Below are 14,961 nucleotides of genomic sequence, written 5' to 3' on the forward strand. Positions count from 1 at the left end.
TTGCCATATTTGTTTTATCTCTACGTATTTGGGGTTTTTTTTTTCCTGAACCATCTTATTTTTATTTCTTTATTTATAAAGATTTATTTATTTATTTGAGAGAGACAGAGAGAGCAAGCAGGGGGAGGGGCAGAGGGAGAGGAAGACAAGAAGACTGATCTGAGCAGGGAGCTCAACAATGGGGCTAATCCCAGGACCCTGAGATCATGACCTGAGCCAAAACCAAGAGTCAGATGCTTAACAAACTGAGCCACCCAGACATCCCCTCCTAAACCATTTTAAAATAAATTATATATATATATACATACATATGTGTGTGTGTGTGTGTGTGTGTGTGTATCATTACATGTCAGGCATCTCCAAAAAGGGCATTCTCATGCATATACATAATTCCATTAATCTATCTTAAAAATTAATAATTACTCAGAACACTTAATGCCAGTACATACTCAGATTTCCTCTCTCCCCAAAATGTCTTTTATAACTGGTTTATTCAAATAACAATTCTATCAAGAACCACAAATTGCATTAGGTTGTAATTTCTCTTAAGTCTCTCTTTTTTTTAAGATTTTTATTTATTTATTTGACAGTCAGAAATCACAAATAAGCAGAGAAGCAGGCTCCCCGCTGAGCAGAGAGCCCGACATGGGGCTCGATTCCAAGACCCTGGGATCATGACCTGAGCCGAAGGCAGAGGCTTTAACCCACTGAGCCACCCAGGCGCCCCTCTTAAGTCTCTTTTAACTTAGACTATCCCTTTTGAAGAGAATAAGTTATTTGTTTGTAGAATAATCCATGTACTGGGCTGGTACAGTTGTTTCTCAGCAGTCCTGCTTAACTCGTTCCTCCAGTATTTCCTATAAACTGGAAGGTCGTTTTAAAGGCTTAATGAGATTCAGATTAAATGTATTTGGCGGGAATACTATGTACTTCTGCCATCTCCATACTTTTTGTGATCTGTGTATTTTAGCTATGATCTGCATCACATTGGGGGCTCATTGTGTCCGATTGCCTTTGTCTTTCAGTTGGGGGAGGGACAAACAGAAATAATGTACACAGGCTGGGTGAGACAAAATAGTCTAAGACAGGATTACAGCAGGACTAAAGGTGTGGAGAGAAGTGACAGCCAGCCCCATGGGGTTGCTCTCTGCTTCTGAGCCTTAGGCTGACTCGATTACCTGAGAGGAGAGACACTCATCTTGATGGTATTAATGACGGGAGGCAAAGATCCCGCCTGGAGTCTGAGAACAAGTCCTCCTCTACCCCAGAGAAGAGTTAAGTTCCCAGCATAGTCCCTGCTCAAGTGCCTCTGGCCTTGTTCTGGGAGATTCTGGCCTGATTTCCTGTTAGGAAAGTACTACACCAACATTTACCTCAGGGGTCTACAGTGCTGTAAGAATTTAGGGTATGGCATACTTAATATGGAGGTCAGAGGTCAGAATTACTGTCTCTGTCAGTTCTAATACACCAGTAGAGGCCCAAAATGCCAGTAGGAAGCTCTCCAGAAAACCAGTGTGGCAGTTTGGCTCCTGGAATGATTTTTAAGTTTGGGGGAGCATAGCAGACACTTGAGGGAGGGACCCTAGAGGCTCTACAGGGACTGTGTGAGAATCAGGAGAGATAGTATAGTGAAAAGCTTTGAAAAGTTGTACAAATCTCAGATACTAGCATTAGCACAATACGTCAGGAACTCTCTAGAATGCTGTACACAATTCATGGTTTTAAACTAACTAGCTCTGGAAAAGCTATTCATGTAAAAATGAATACAGAGCATGTCAGAGCATTATATAACACCCATCCATGTACCCTCCACCTAGAATTAAATGTATATGGCTTTTTCACAACATCAATTATACATCTTAAGTAAATATAATTTTTATTTGTTAAAGCTAGAAAAAAGGGGCGCCTGGGTGGCTCAGTGGGTTAAGCCTCTGCCTTCGGCTCAGGTCATGATCTCAGCGTCCTGGGATCGAGCCCCGCATCGGGCTCTCTGCTCAGTGGAGAGCCTGCTTCCCTCTCTCTTTGCCTGCCTCTCTGTCTACTTGTGATCTCTCTGTCAAATAAATAAATAAAATCTTTAAAAAAAAAAAAAAAAAAAAAAGCTAGAAAAAAAACTGTAAATGGCTTGTCACATTTGCTTCAGATTTTCTTAAAGATATAAAACATTGCAATTACAGATAAAGTCTCCTTTAGTGTTCTCTGACCCATTCCATACTTGCCCCTAATGAGTTTTGTGTATATCATTCCAGTCCATATTTTATACTTTATTATATAAAATTTATATCCATAAAGTACTCATTCATTTTTAAAACTCACAGACACTATAAAATTCATATCACATTTTACCCATTCTGAAGCTTCATTCACTCTTGTTTTTATAATCTAACCATATTGATACCTATAGACCTAGTTTATTTAAGTGCTGAAAAGTAATCCATCTATGAATGTATTATCATTTATTTGTCCACTAAAAAGTATTACTTAGCCAGAAAGTGTTTACTGGATCATAAAATGAAATCCTAGGAAAATGTGCAGATGCAAAGGACCTTGGAAGGCATCTGATGCAGGGTTTCTGAAGCTGAGGTTCACAGACCCTCTTCCGTGAATGAGCTTTAGGAGGTCTAAGAAATCTGAACCTCTGTGGGATGAGCATTTTCTGCAGAAAAAACTGAAGATTTGACCATATCCTCAAAGAGATACATGTGCCATTTACTCGTCCTAAAGGTGTAGAGAGCCTGTGATCTAGTTTTACACTCTCATTTGACATATAAAAAGACTGAAGTCCAGAGAGGTTAAGTAACTTATACAGAATCATAGTGATAATAGACCTATTTATAAATCCAAGTGTATATTATTGCTTTTCCAGAATATCACATTGCTGGGATTTTGTGCTTGTTGATTTCTTATACAATATGAGTTAAGTTCCTTTCAGCTTTTAGTCCATTAAGTATAATTCCATCTTTTTTTTTGTTTTAATTATTATCCACTACTGGTAAGGAGGTGGTAAAATTGGTACATTCCTACATTACTGGTGGTATTGTAAATTGGTATATTCCTTTGGAAAATAATATGAAAAAGTGCCAATAAAACATTAATAGTTTTTTGGCTCAATCATTTTTATATTGAGAAAAGAAGTCCTACAATTGGACAAAGCCGCATGCACAAATGTTCATTAGAGTATTATTTGTAATAATGGAAAATATCTACTAATAGGATAATGGATAAATCACAGTATGTCCACTCCATTGAATACCATGTAGACAATTAAAGTTAAGGTTTTATAAAATGTTAAGCAATAGAAGGAAACCCTTAGAGCATAATATTAAGCGGAAAGTTATGTTTATATAACTTTATTAAGTCATGATTACAACTTTGTAAAAATAATCTGCACAGGAGGAAAAACTAAAACTAAATACAACACAATGATAAATGATCACTTACTTTTTCTTTTCTTGATGCAAATTCTTAGATAAGGAAGTTATGGTCGTAATTTTTAAAAATAAACAAAAATAATACCATCATTGGATCCAAATGCAATGATTTTTTTTCAGATACAATGAATTTTGATAATTGTCTCCTACAGGTTCATCATCTTAAAAACAGAAGCAAAAACTGTCATTTTGTACTACATTTTTGTAGGCTTTGGAATGCTGTCTTCAGAATCCTCTGTAAGATTACCAATTACAAGTTGGTTGATTGCACTCACATGTCATCTGACCAAACAGCTACTCAATTTCCATATTCAAAGTTGGACACTGATTCTTAAATTGTTGTCCTTAAGTGAATAGAATTGGCTTCTACAGTTATCTGACAAAAATCATCACATTATAAATCATGTTATGTATGGATCAGGGAGATATTTTTCCTAAAGCAGGGTTTTCTTTTTAACGTTTTGATGTTTAAATTCATTATTTCAATTTAAACATTTTCTTGGTGTAAGATCTGCTTTAGGATTTTATCATATGTTCTTCTTACTCCAATATTTCTGTTTAGTAGAGCTATCAAATTAAAACAAGCATGTGTTCACCTAAAGTCAATTCATTTCCAGTTCTCTACACATATATTTTTTTCCTCGGTCAATAAACATTTATAGTGACATACACACATATTTTGTTTCACCCTTGCACGCAAGCTACCAGCAGGGGGCGAAATACAATAGGAATTTGACAAGCCAGGTAGATTTTTCTTTAGTGACTGAGCAATAACAAAAAATCCAGTACCACCACAAAGCAATTGGTACTCCAACTTAAAGTGATGCAGTCTCCGTATTTCTTGCAGCGATTGAGTTGTAAAAAGACAAATGCGGGTCTATTTTAGCGCTCTAAGTTAATTTGTCTAGAACATTGCAGAGGCGGGATAAACCGTGATGAACTGCTTTTGTCCTTATCGTTCCCCTGATTTGTATAATTTCTCCACTCAAGGGGGTGGACACTTCTCTGTGGCTGAGGGGGTGTTTTCCGTCCTTGTTTCTTTGCGTAGCTGTTGAGCTTTGCTGTCTTGGAACTATTTTAAATTATTCAAATGATTGGTGCAGGTTTCGCAAAAGTGAGCAGAATGAGCGCTCAGCAGGGCTCATCACCCCGGACGGTAACAATAATCTCTGAAACCTTTGTAGACTGATTTTTACAGTGGTCGGTGTTGTAACACGTATTTGATTTTAAAAAAAGGGGGGGGGGTTATAAAAACCCAAATGATTAACTGCTCAAGATTGATGATAGAAAAAGAATCCTTTATGACCCTTGCTAAAGAAATGCATAAGTTGATTTGATATCTTTAGCTTCATTGGATATTCTCCCGCAGCATCTATGAAAAATTACCACCGTCTCCATCTGTTAGCAAAATTCCCAATTTTTTTTTTCCTGTTGGTCTCAAAGCCGATTTGTCAGTCTTCGGCGGGTGCTTTCCCTCTTAGGGTTGATTTATAACAATCTCTTTGTTATGTATCAACCACCAGCTTCCTCTTCTGTCAGTTTTAATTACAAAGAGGAAGGGACTCGTACTGAAGGAAAAGTTGTCTTTCGAGGCGAAAAGGGCAAGGTGGTAAGGCTCTCTGGTAGGTTTTTGGTGGAGAAGATATGGTTCTGTACTTCAAAATCTTGGAAATTTTATTCGGAGAGCAAAAGACTTAACTAGGTCCTAACTGAACGATATCGTCAATCAGCGGAAAAGCACCTGTCCCTCGGCCGGAGCGCAGCTTCAGCGGGAGGCGGAACGCGGAAAGACGTCTTTCCCCGCAAGAGCTCGATGACTCGCAAGGAAGTAAAGGGAAAGGGCAGCTTGCCCACACTCAAAATGGCGGCCGGCACGCTGCACCACCGCGCCTGCGCAAGGGTAAGCGTTCTGTGACACTAATTCCCCTGGAGTGTCCTCCCCCCCAACCCCCCTGCACCCACCAGCGCCCGGCCCCGACCTAGCCACCTGCGCCCGGAAGTGACGTGTCGGCGGCAGCGGTTCCCCCGCTGCATGATGGGAGAGTGTGTGGAGTGGGCGGGGGGTCTCGGCGGAGGAGGAGGTGGAGGCGGCGGCGGCGGAAGAGGGCGGAGGGTAATGGGATGGGGGTCCCGCGACAGCGCTGAAACTCCGGGTGGGCGTCCATGGCGCTGCTTCGCTGACAGGGCTGTGAGCAGCCTGCCTTCCGCTCTCACCAGCTCCGCGTCGGACTAGCCGGTCCTTCCCCGGGGAGCCAGTTACTCCCCGGGCCCCTGAGCCATGCCCATCGCGGCCGCCCCGAACGAGCCAGGTAAGCGCCACCGCTCCGCTTCCCTGGCTGCGCGGGGTAGCAGGGTGCTGGGACCCGGCCCGGCTCACTGGCCGGACCCTTGCCGGGGCCGGGAGCACCTGCCTGCCGCGGAGCCTGGGACTGCGGAGACGGGAACTGTGCCGGCTCTGCGGGCCTGCGGGCTCCGGACTTGGGCTCTGCCCTCTTCCGCGGCGGGTGCTGGGACGCCGGCGGCAGCGCCCAAAGCGCACAGATTCCTCCCTGCCTTCCCGGGCACCGGCTGGGGAACTGTAAGCCGTTCCCACATCCCCGGGGCCGCCGTTGGCTCGCCCTGCCTCTCCGCTTCCACCTGCCAAAGCTTCGGCCCGCCGCTCCCTCCTGGGAGCTGTAAAGAAGTTTGGGGCTTTGCTCCGGCTTTCTCTTTTTCCCTCCCCCATCCTCGTGACAGGTGTAAACATTCTGCTTTTCCCAGGCCTGAGGCCGGCTGCGACCGGAGTGTAGTTGCTTCCAAGGGTCTCTGAAGCAAGCGGATTTTGAGTCCTCCAACAGGCAGAGGAGAGCCCCAGAGCTCATGCATCCCTTCCTGAAAGGATCTTTTTTGCTCCTTTCTTGCACTTCTCAAGAAATAATCTGTCTCCTCCCCAGATTGCGTTCGCAAAGTTGGACCATTATTCTTTACTCTTCCAGTTTGTCAGGTACAGTGTATCTTGCTTGGGCAAAGGGCAAGAGTATAGGGTGAACAGTGGTAGGGGTCTTTTCTCCATTAGGAAAGTACTGAGAGTGGCTAGGTTTTTTCTGTTAGTGATTAGTGCAAGTTTTAGCTTGGTTTCCCACTGAATCTTCTCTTTGGGGGCCGAGGAAAAGAGTAACTCATACTTGTAAATATTGTAAATATTGTAGTGGGGACGTGGAAAGGGGGCAAATTAAACAAAAGCAGTGGTTCCGTATCAGAGTTCTCACTTTAGGAGAAGAAAAGTAACACTTTACTTTTGAACTTTAATCTTCCCAGTTCACTGGCTTCCACGGAGTACATTCTCATACTCGGAATTGGGGTTTTTTGGGTTTTGTTTGTTTTTTCTTTTGAGGATGGGAGGGGTAGACTGTTAGAGCCCTGGTGTTACATTTAATTGTTACTCTCAGTTAACCTTTAGACATTGAAAAATATGCCAAACTCTAGGGAAACAAATGTTTCAGCATTACTCCATTGATATAATCTGCAGTTTATTTACATTTGTATATGCTTTGCTGGCTTAAATGTTGGCTTTGGTAGTTAAATCATTAAGTCATTTTTAACTCTTTGCGGGTTTGTGTTTCTATACAAGAGTACCTATGGTAGCCTTGTAAATTTTGTCCATGAAGATATTGCACATGGATTTAAAGATCTTGTATAAAATATTTAGCTCTGTAAATGACACCTAGTATATGCTCATCAGACTGAATTCCTTTGTGTATCAATTAGATCTATTAATTGATCTTCAAAGTATAGATATATTTTAAAACCTTTAAAAAGCTCTTGTAAGAAATTCATTAGAATTCACATAATAGGGGCGCCTGGGTGGCTCAGTGGGTTAAAGCCTCTGCCTTCGGCTTGGGTCATGATCCCAGGGTCCTGGAATCGAGCCCCACATCGGGCTCTCGGCTCCGCAGGGAGTCTGCTTCCTCCTCTCTCTGCCTGCCTCTCTGCCTAGTTGTGATTTCTCTCTGTCAAATAAATAAAATATTAAAAAAAAAAGAATTCACATAATATATAGGGCATTTGTTCTTCTGTTTCCTGATTTTTGACCTAGAGACTATTATAAAAATAATCCTGTATCAAATGTGTCCATAATTAGATACTGAGACCATACCTGCATTAATAAATTTAATAAATTAATAAACCCAGTTGTCTTTATGAAAATTTTGCAATCTAGGTGAATCCTATTATAAAACATCGTTTAAAATTTTAATTTGTTTTACTTGCAGTTAAAAGATCAGAAAACAAGTGAAATTTGAGTACCAAATGTTTTATTTTTGTGTGAGACCTAAAGTGCTTCCCTTAACAGTTTAAAAAGTCTTTGAATAGCTTCTCATTGAAGAATTACTCCTCCTCTCCTAACCCTATCCCCCCAAACTCATAAAAGGAGGCCATTAAGTATTTAGATATTTTTAAACTGTCATAAATTATTTAAATAAATGTTTATATTGTAATTTAATGTTACCTAAAATTTGTAAGTTAAAAAATAAGGACTTTGTTCTCTCTTAGCAGTTTCAGTTCCTCTTTAATTAGGCTAGTGAATCTTTCCAGCCTGAACTTCATAAGTATTTATAGTTTTTACACACTTTGAAAAATGTCTGTCATTATATGGGTTATATGTACCTATCAGTTCAATAATTAGTCTTTTCTCAGAATGTGTATATAATATAGTCACAGGTGCTTTTACAACTTTATGATAATTAGTAACATTGATATACAGTACTTACTATGAGTGAGATACTTATCTAAGTGATTTATATAGAGTATGTTAACTCATTTAAACCTCATAACAACCCTATAAACTCATAGGTGGTATCCCATTTTTCAGAAGAGAAACTGAGGCACAGATGTTAAGCAGCTTGCCTAAGGTCTAACAGCTGGTAACAGAGCCAGGATATAATATGATAGTTTTGTTTATCATATTTAAGTAGTTTTAATATAGTTTTTAAAACATGCAGACCTATACAATATATTTCCTGGGAATCATGGAATATGTAGCAGAAGTACAAAAGCATTCATGGGAATGATAAATACAAACTGAGAATAAAAATTACTTCTGAAAAACTGAAGAGGGATAAAGGATCTAGGAAGGACCTGTGTTTTTCAACCATAGCTTTTCTCTTTAGTATACATTTGAAGCAATTTGGTAAAAGATTAAGATTTAACACAGCTAGGTGGTGGGTACTCGATCATTCATTATATTTTTTTCTAAACTTGTGTGTTGAAATCGTAATAAAAGGTCAGGTTTTTCATTTTAAAGTGAAGTATCACTTTGTCTTTTAGTATTGTGTATTTAAAAAGAGGATGGGGAAGTAGTTAAGTGTTACTTTGTATTGACTTCCCTTTAAAATATAAGGAGGTTCTAACTTGAAAATGTTTAAATAATTGTTCCCCTTCCGAGGTTCCTCTGCCGTAATCTCCCTTGCCTTGGGCTCTCCTCTTATTCCTGTCAACCATCCATAGCCCTGTATCACACTCCTGGTTTCTATTTCTGGCCTTACCCTGGGGTTGGGACACATAGGTCTGGGTTAGACCTATTCCCTGGGAAAAGCAAAAAGTGAGAAACTATATGCTGGGGAGGAAGCAGAGAGGTAGGGAATCATTGCTCATTCGTCTGGGAGAAATGAAAAATGAAGGAAAATGGGTTTAATGCTCTCTCCTTTCTTCCTCAGTCACCACCATCCCTATTTCTAATAACTAAAGTAAACCTTGCAGAGATAAATTGCTAGTAAATTAAAGGTTGTCTGTATGCTCAAAGCTTAATTTATAAGCACTGTTTTGGTGAATAGTTCCCAGAGGAAAATAAAGTAGTAAATTAGAATATATTCACTGTAGGTTCTATTTATGTAAATACTTTAAAAATGCCATAAACCATTTCAACTAAATATCTAACACCATGGTATTCTCTTCCTTTCATTCTTGCTGCAATATATGAGGCCCTGTTCTAGATGCTGAGGGTACTGAAATGAACAAATAAGGAAAAAATTGCCCTTACTGAGCTTCATTTTCTTGCATTTGTGTGTGTGCGTGTGTGTATGTGTATGGGGATTAAAAAAATAAAATATAGAGCTGGCAGATGATGTTAAGTATCACAGAGAAAAGCAGTCCATTTGAAGGGGTATGGGATTACAAACTTTTTGTCTTAGAGACAGGAGTGGGAGGTGGTGGTTGTTGGGGCTTGCTGTTTTATGTATAATGGACTCAGAGGAAGCCTAAGACCTGAAGTTGGTGAGGAGAATACGGGGGGAAGAGTGGTAGAAGCAGAAGTATGCCTGGAATATTCAAAGAATTGCAAGGGGGCAAGTAGTATATGTGATCACAGAGTTAGAGGGTAAGAGGGCAGTGTTGCAGGGCTTTGTAGAAATTTTAATGACTTTGGCTTTTTACTGTGGGAAATGGGAGGCCATTGCAGGGCTTTTGAGTAGAGATGGGACATAATCTATGTTATAAAAGGATCTGGCTGGGGGGAAAAAAAGGATCTGTCTGGCTGCTGTACAAAAAATAGACTATAGGAGTGCAGGAGTGGAAGCAGGAGGATTCTATTAGGAGGTGGTTACAGTGATATGGACAGTTTCTTGAATTGGAACCTCTGGTAATTTCCTCATTGCTAAATTCAAAAAATTTATGGAGGTACTCCCTTCTGAAAATACAAGGCCCTCACAGCCAGCTTTTCCAGCATACTGCCTACTTCCTTCATATATCCTACATTCTGGCCGAACTATTATGTGACTTACTGTTCTTTGACACTTACCCCATACTTTATTTTTAGTGCCTGCCATTATCTCTATCAGTTAAAATCCTTTTCATTTCAAATTCTGTCTCCACGAAACTTTTTCTCATTTTCACCATTCCTCCTCTTCCCAATCAAGTAAGATCTTTTTCTTAGAATCTTTGTAACTACATTTTCCTTCATTTGATGTTTATATTCTGGCTTGTGTTAATTACCTTTATTTTTCTCTTATGTTGTTTCTCCTAACTAGTTGCAGTTTTCTTTAAGATTGTGACTTCTTTTATTCATTTCTACCTCTTATGGAACCTTGCAGTTTTGTATGTAGTAGATACTCAGAAATAGTGGGTGTATATATATTTTAATTTTTAAAAATTTTTTTAAATTTTTTATAAACATATAATGTATTTTTAGCCCCAGGGGTACAGGTCTGTGAATCGCCAGGTTTACACACTTCACAGCACTCATATATATTTTAATTTTTGAAAGTCTTTAATTACAAGGGCAAAAAATCACATTCCTGCTATTCAGAAAATGGCCTTGTTAACAGTTTAGTGTGTATCTTTCCCCACATTATTTGTGTGTGTGTGTGTGTGTGTGTGTGTGTGTATTGCCCTTTTAACAAACTGCAGTCTTTCCGTACAGACTGTTTTGTAGGTTGTTTTGTGTTAGTCAACTAAATTTCCCTTACCATTTCAGAAAATTTTCATCTAAACTAATATTCAAGTCTATATTCAAGTTTTTCCCCAGGTGGATGTCCCTTTACAGTTGATTTTCCCAAATCAGCATCCACTCCATATTATATTTTTCTGATTGTTAAAGTTACAAAAGGATAATATGTTTACTATAGAATGTTTGGAAAATTTGGAAAAGCCTAAAGAACACTGGTATGCCCTTGATGACAGGGACCCATCTGTTTTAATGCCTGGCACAGAGTAACACTCAATAAATATATATTGAAAGGAACAATAACATGTTAAAAGGATATTAATAATCACACTACAAAGAGATAACTAAACATTTCGGATTGCATTCACTTTTTCCCCCCGTGGGTATGAGTGTCATATACACGTGTATATATGAATAATATTGTATCTTGCTGAAAAAGTTTGTGATCTTTGACTTTGTTTTTGGTTATTTCCATAGGACTGAGTCTTAGAAGTGGAGTTACTAAATCAAAGGGGAAACCAGTTGCTTTCCAAGAGGTTGTAGTAAAATCATTTACCTACAAGCAGTGTTTGAGAGTACCCATCTTCCTTTAATTTCCTCAGGTGATCAGTAAAAATGCACTTTTTAAACTGTTTACCTGAATTTTTATTTTGGATTTAGGCTTTTTAGGAGTTTGAAATATTTGCATAATTTAAACATTTTTGAATGGTTTAAACAGGAGATGTGTCCTTATTTGATATGAAGTTAAAATTGCTTAATGCCATGTTCTTTTTAAAATAACTCTAATTATGTTAGCAAGCTATTTAAGTACAAGAAATACAATATTATCTTCTGGAGCTATGTTGTGCAGTATAATAACCACTAGCCACATGTCACACTTTTAATAAAGCCAGTCCAAAGTAGATGTGCTCTGAGTTAAAAAACACACCAGATTTCAAAAACTAATGCTAAGATATCTATTTTAGGTTGATTATATATTAAAATAATATTTCAGATGCTTTGGATTAAGCAAAATATAATTCATCTGCTTTTTTAATTGACTATTGGAAGAGTTAAAATTGTATACATGGGTCGTGTTGTATTTCATTTGGACAGTGCTGCTCTGGAGCATGGTACTGACTTATTTTTATCTATGGAATAGAAATACGAGATTAATTCACTACTATGGAAAGCAGTAAAAAAGTTTTTAACGCTTCCTGTATTTCAGGTTGTCAGTATGTGTTTCATAGGATACACAATTTGCACAGTCAGCTTTCAAATTATAAGTGTTTGATTACAGACTATAACTTACTGCAGTTCTTATGTTCTGAATGAAATATAGGACTTGGGAGAGGGTGTTAGAAAATTTACCTGAAAATTTGTTCCCTCATCTAAGAATTGAAGGATGTGTGGGAATGTTTTAGGCAGTGGGACTGTAGATGCAAAGGCCCTGGGGCACAAAACAATGTTTGCCTTTCAATAAATGAAAGAGGCCTAGTTTAGAGCATTGGAAAAAACAGGAGAAGGGAAGAGGAGGTGACTGGTGAGATAGGAATGGCTTATATAGACTTTATTAAAGATTTTTTAAAAATCTTTATCACAAGCAGGGAATCAGTGTGATCAGATTGGCGTTTTAGAAGATTACTCGTGTTGCATATGATTGAATACCAGTCAGGAAGAGGCTGTTTAAATGATGATGGCATCTTAGACCAGAACAAGTCATAGAAGGTGAAAGAAGGTACAGATATTCTAGAATTGAGAGATTTATGAGATAAAAATAATTCTTTAGAAGATAAGGTGAGGAGCTTTGTCAGGGGTGGCTCTCTTGTTTCTGACTTAGTAACTAGGTGGGTAGAGGGGCCATTCCCTGAGTTAGAGAGCCCTGGAAGAGGACCAGATTTGAGGAAGAAAAGCTTAAGTTCTGTTACTGTTAAGCTCAGTTTGAGTTGAGGAATTCAAGTGGAGAGAACTAGTAAGAGAGTAGCCCTGGGAGGTCTGAAGCTCAGGTTTGAGAGTTGGGCTGTAGTGATAAATCTGGGAGTTCTAGAATGTGATAATTAAAGCCTAGATGGATGAGATTGTTTGTGGGGGAAGTTGAGTAAGAAAAGAGCCTGGGTGAAACCTGGAAGAACTTACCCTACTAATTTGAATATGTTCATACTTAAAAAAATCTAAGTTTGTTTTGAGACCTGTTTGTAAAAGTGAAAGTAAGGAGTAGATTGGATTGAGTAACTTAAATATTTTTGTTTGACATGTGTGTAATTGAGCAAATAATCTAACACAAGCTTATCTGATTATTTGGAAACACACCTTTTTCCTGCAGCAGAAAACAAACTGGACTTCCCTTATGAACACATTGAAAACAATTAAGAAATATTGGGTTTTTGGTTACTTTAACAGATAGACCTAAGGAAAAATTATGTAATTCCATAAATACTATAACTCCATAAATTTTGAAACTCTTTTTAATTTTTTTAAATGTGTATGCCTCAAATCAAAAAATCAGTATCTTAATTTAGGGGGAATACTAATGCCTGCTATCACCACTATCATTAGATTTGGTATTGGAGGCATTAGCCAACACAATAAAGAAAAAGAGAGACATAAGAATTGGGAAGGAAATGGTCAGACTATTCCAGTTTACTTATGTTGTGATGGTAAATTTTACAAGTAACAGGAACTTTCAATTTTATAAATAGTACTCAGCAGTTAGAAAATAAGATGGAAGTGGAGACCCCATTTTACATGAGCAGCAAAAAAAAAAAGATAAATAAAATACCTAACAGAGGGGCAGCTGGGTGGCTCAGTGGGTTAAGGCCTCTGCCTTCGGCTCAGGTCATGATCCCAGGGTCATGGGATCGAGCCCCGCATCGGGCTCTCTGCTCAGCAGGGAGCCTGCTTCCCTCTCTCTCTCTCTGCCTGCCTCTCTGCCTACTTGTGATCTCTGTCTCTCAAATAAATAAATAAAATCTTAAAAAAAAAAATACCTAACAGATTTAACAACAAATGTAAAAATTCTGCATTGCTAACATTGAATTTTTATGTTAAATTTAACAATTCTTTGTTTAGGTAATAGAGGATATGATTCTTAATTCACATCTTATTAGTCTTTAAATGTTAACTTTAAGTTTTGGGGTTGTTTTGTTTTGTTTTGGCTTTTCTTTTTCTTTCTTTCTTTCTTTTTTTTTTTTTTGACAGAGAGATAGAGCACAAGTAGGCAGAGCAGTAGGCAGAGGGAGACAGTGATGCAGGCTCCCCGAGGAGCAGAGTGCCCAACATGGGACTTATCCCAATCATGACCTGAGTCAAAGGTAGATGCTTAACTTACTGAGCCACCCATGTGCCCCTAAATGTTAACTTTAAATGATACTTTTCAAAGCGAGACTTCTCGGAATAGGATCTTTGATATTTGCATATATCTTAATGAGACCACGGTTGTTTAAAGAGATAAAGTGAATAATGTTTCTGCCTCACATACCCTCCAAGGTGGGTGTTTTTGTTGTTGTTTTCTTTTTAGTCATTGCTAATGTTTTGTAGTATTTTCTATTTTGCTGTGGTTAATCATCTCTCATCTTAATTGTTTATTATTTGGATGTAGAAATGTTGACCTGGAGTATTTTCAGGTAAAATATTTCTGCTACAGTGACACTCAAAATCTAAGGCATTAATTTCTTTTCTTATGGCTTTTGTTTTTGGTAGCTATTTATAAAAAGTAATGACCTTACATTAAGAGATAAATTAACTCTTTGTACTGGATAGTTTTAATAGCATCTTTGTTCCTTAAAAAAAGAAGAAATACCAAGAGTTTCAGGTATCACATCCAAATTTTCTCTTTCCTGAAGCCCAAACTGGAATGTTTGAATATTCATTACTTTTTAAAAAAAAAAAAAGAATATTCATTACTTTTTACCTATAGTCAAGTCATCATTTTTTCTTACTTCTTTCATATTGCAGATGCATTCCGCTATATCATAATGAGCCAGCAAATGACAGCTTTTCATCACATTAGGTTTCAGAAGTTTTCCTGAAACAGTGCAAGTGTTGCACCTAAATAAAAAGTATAGATTTTAATCAGATTACCAGTGATCTTGGTTTCTGAAAGTAGAGAAAAGTTTCTGTTGTTGCTGTTCACAT

General features: G+C 38.2%; 1 protein-coding gene across 3 annotated transcripts in view; it reads left to right on the forward strand.

Annotated features, from left to right (window-relative positions):
• Positions 1-5,461: 5,461 nt before the first annotated feature.
• Positions 5,462-14,961, forward strand: part of AFTPH (aftiphilin) — a 66,353-nt gene continuing 56,853 nt past the window's right edge. For all 3 annotated transcript variants that reach the window (XR_013967382.1, XM_080813021.1, XM_080813023.1), the window contains exon 1: positions 5,462-5,740. The gene's annotated coding sequence lies outside the window, so the exon portion shown is untranslated. The remainder of the gene's footprint in view (positions 5,741-14,961) is intronic.

This window comes from Martes martes, assembly GCF_963455335.1.
Source record: "Martes martes genome assembly, chromosome: 9".
In the NCBI taxonomy this organism is placed as follows: domain Eukaryota; kingdom Metazoa; phylum Chordata; class Mammalia; order Carnivora; family Mustelidae; genus Martes; species Martes martes.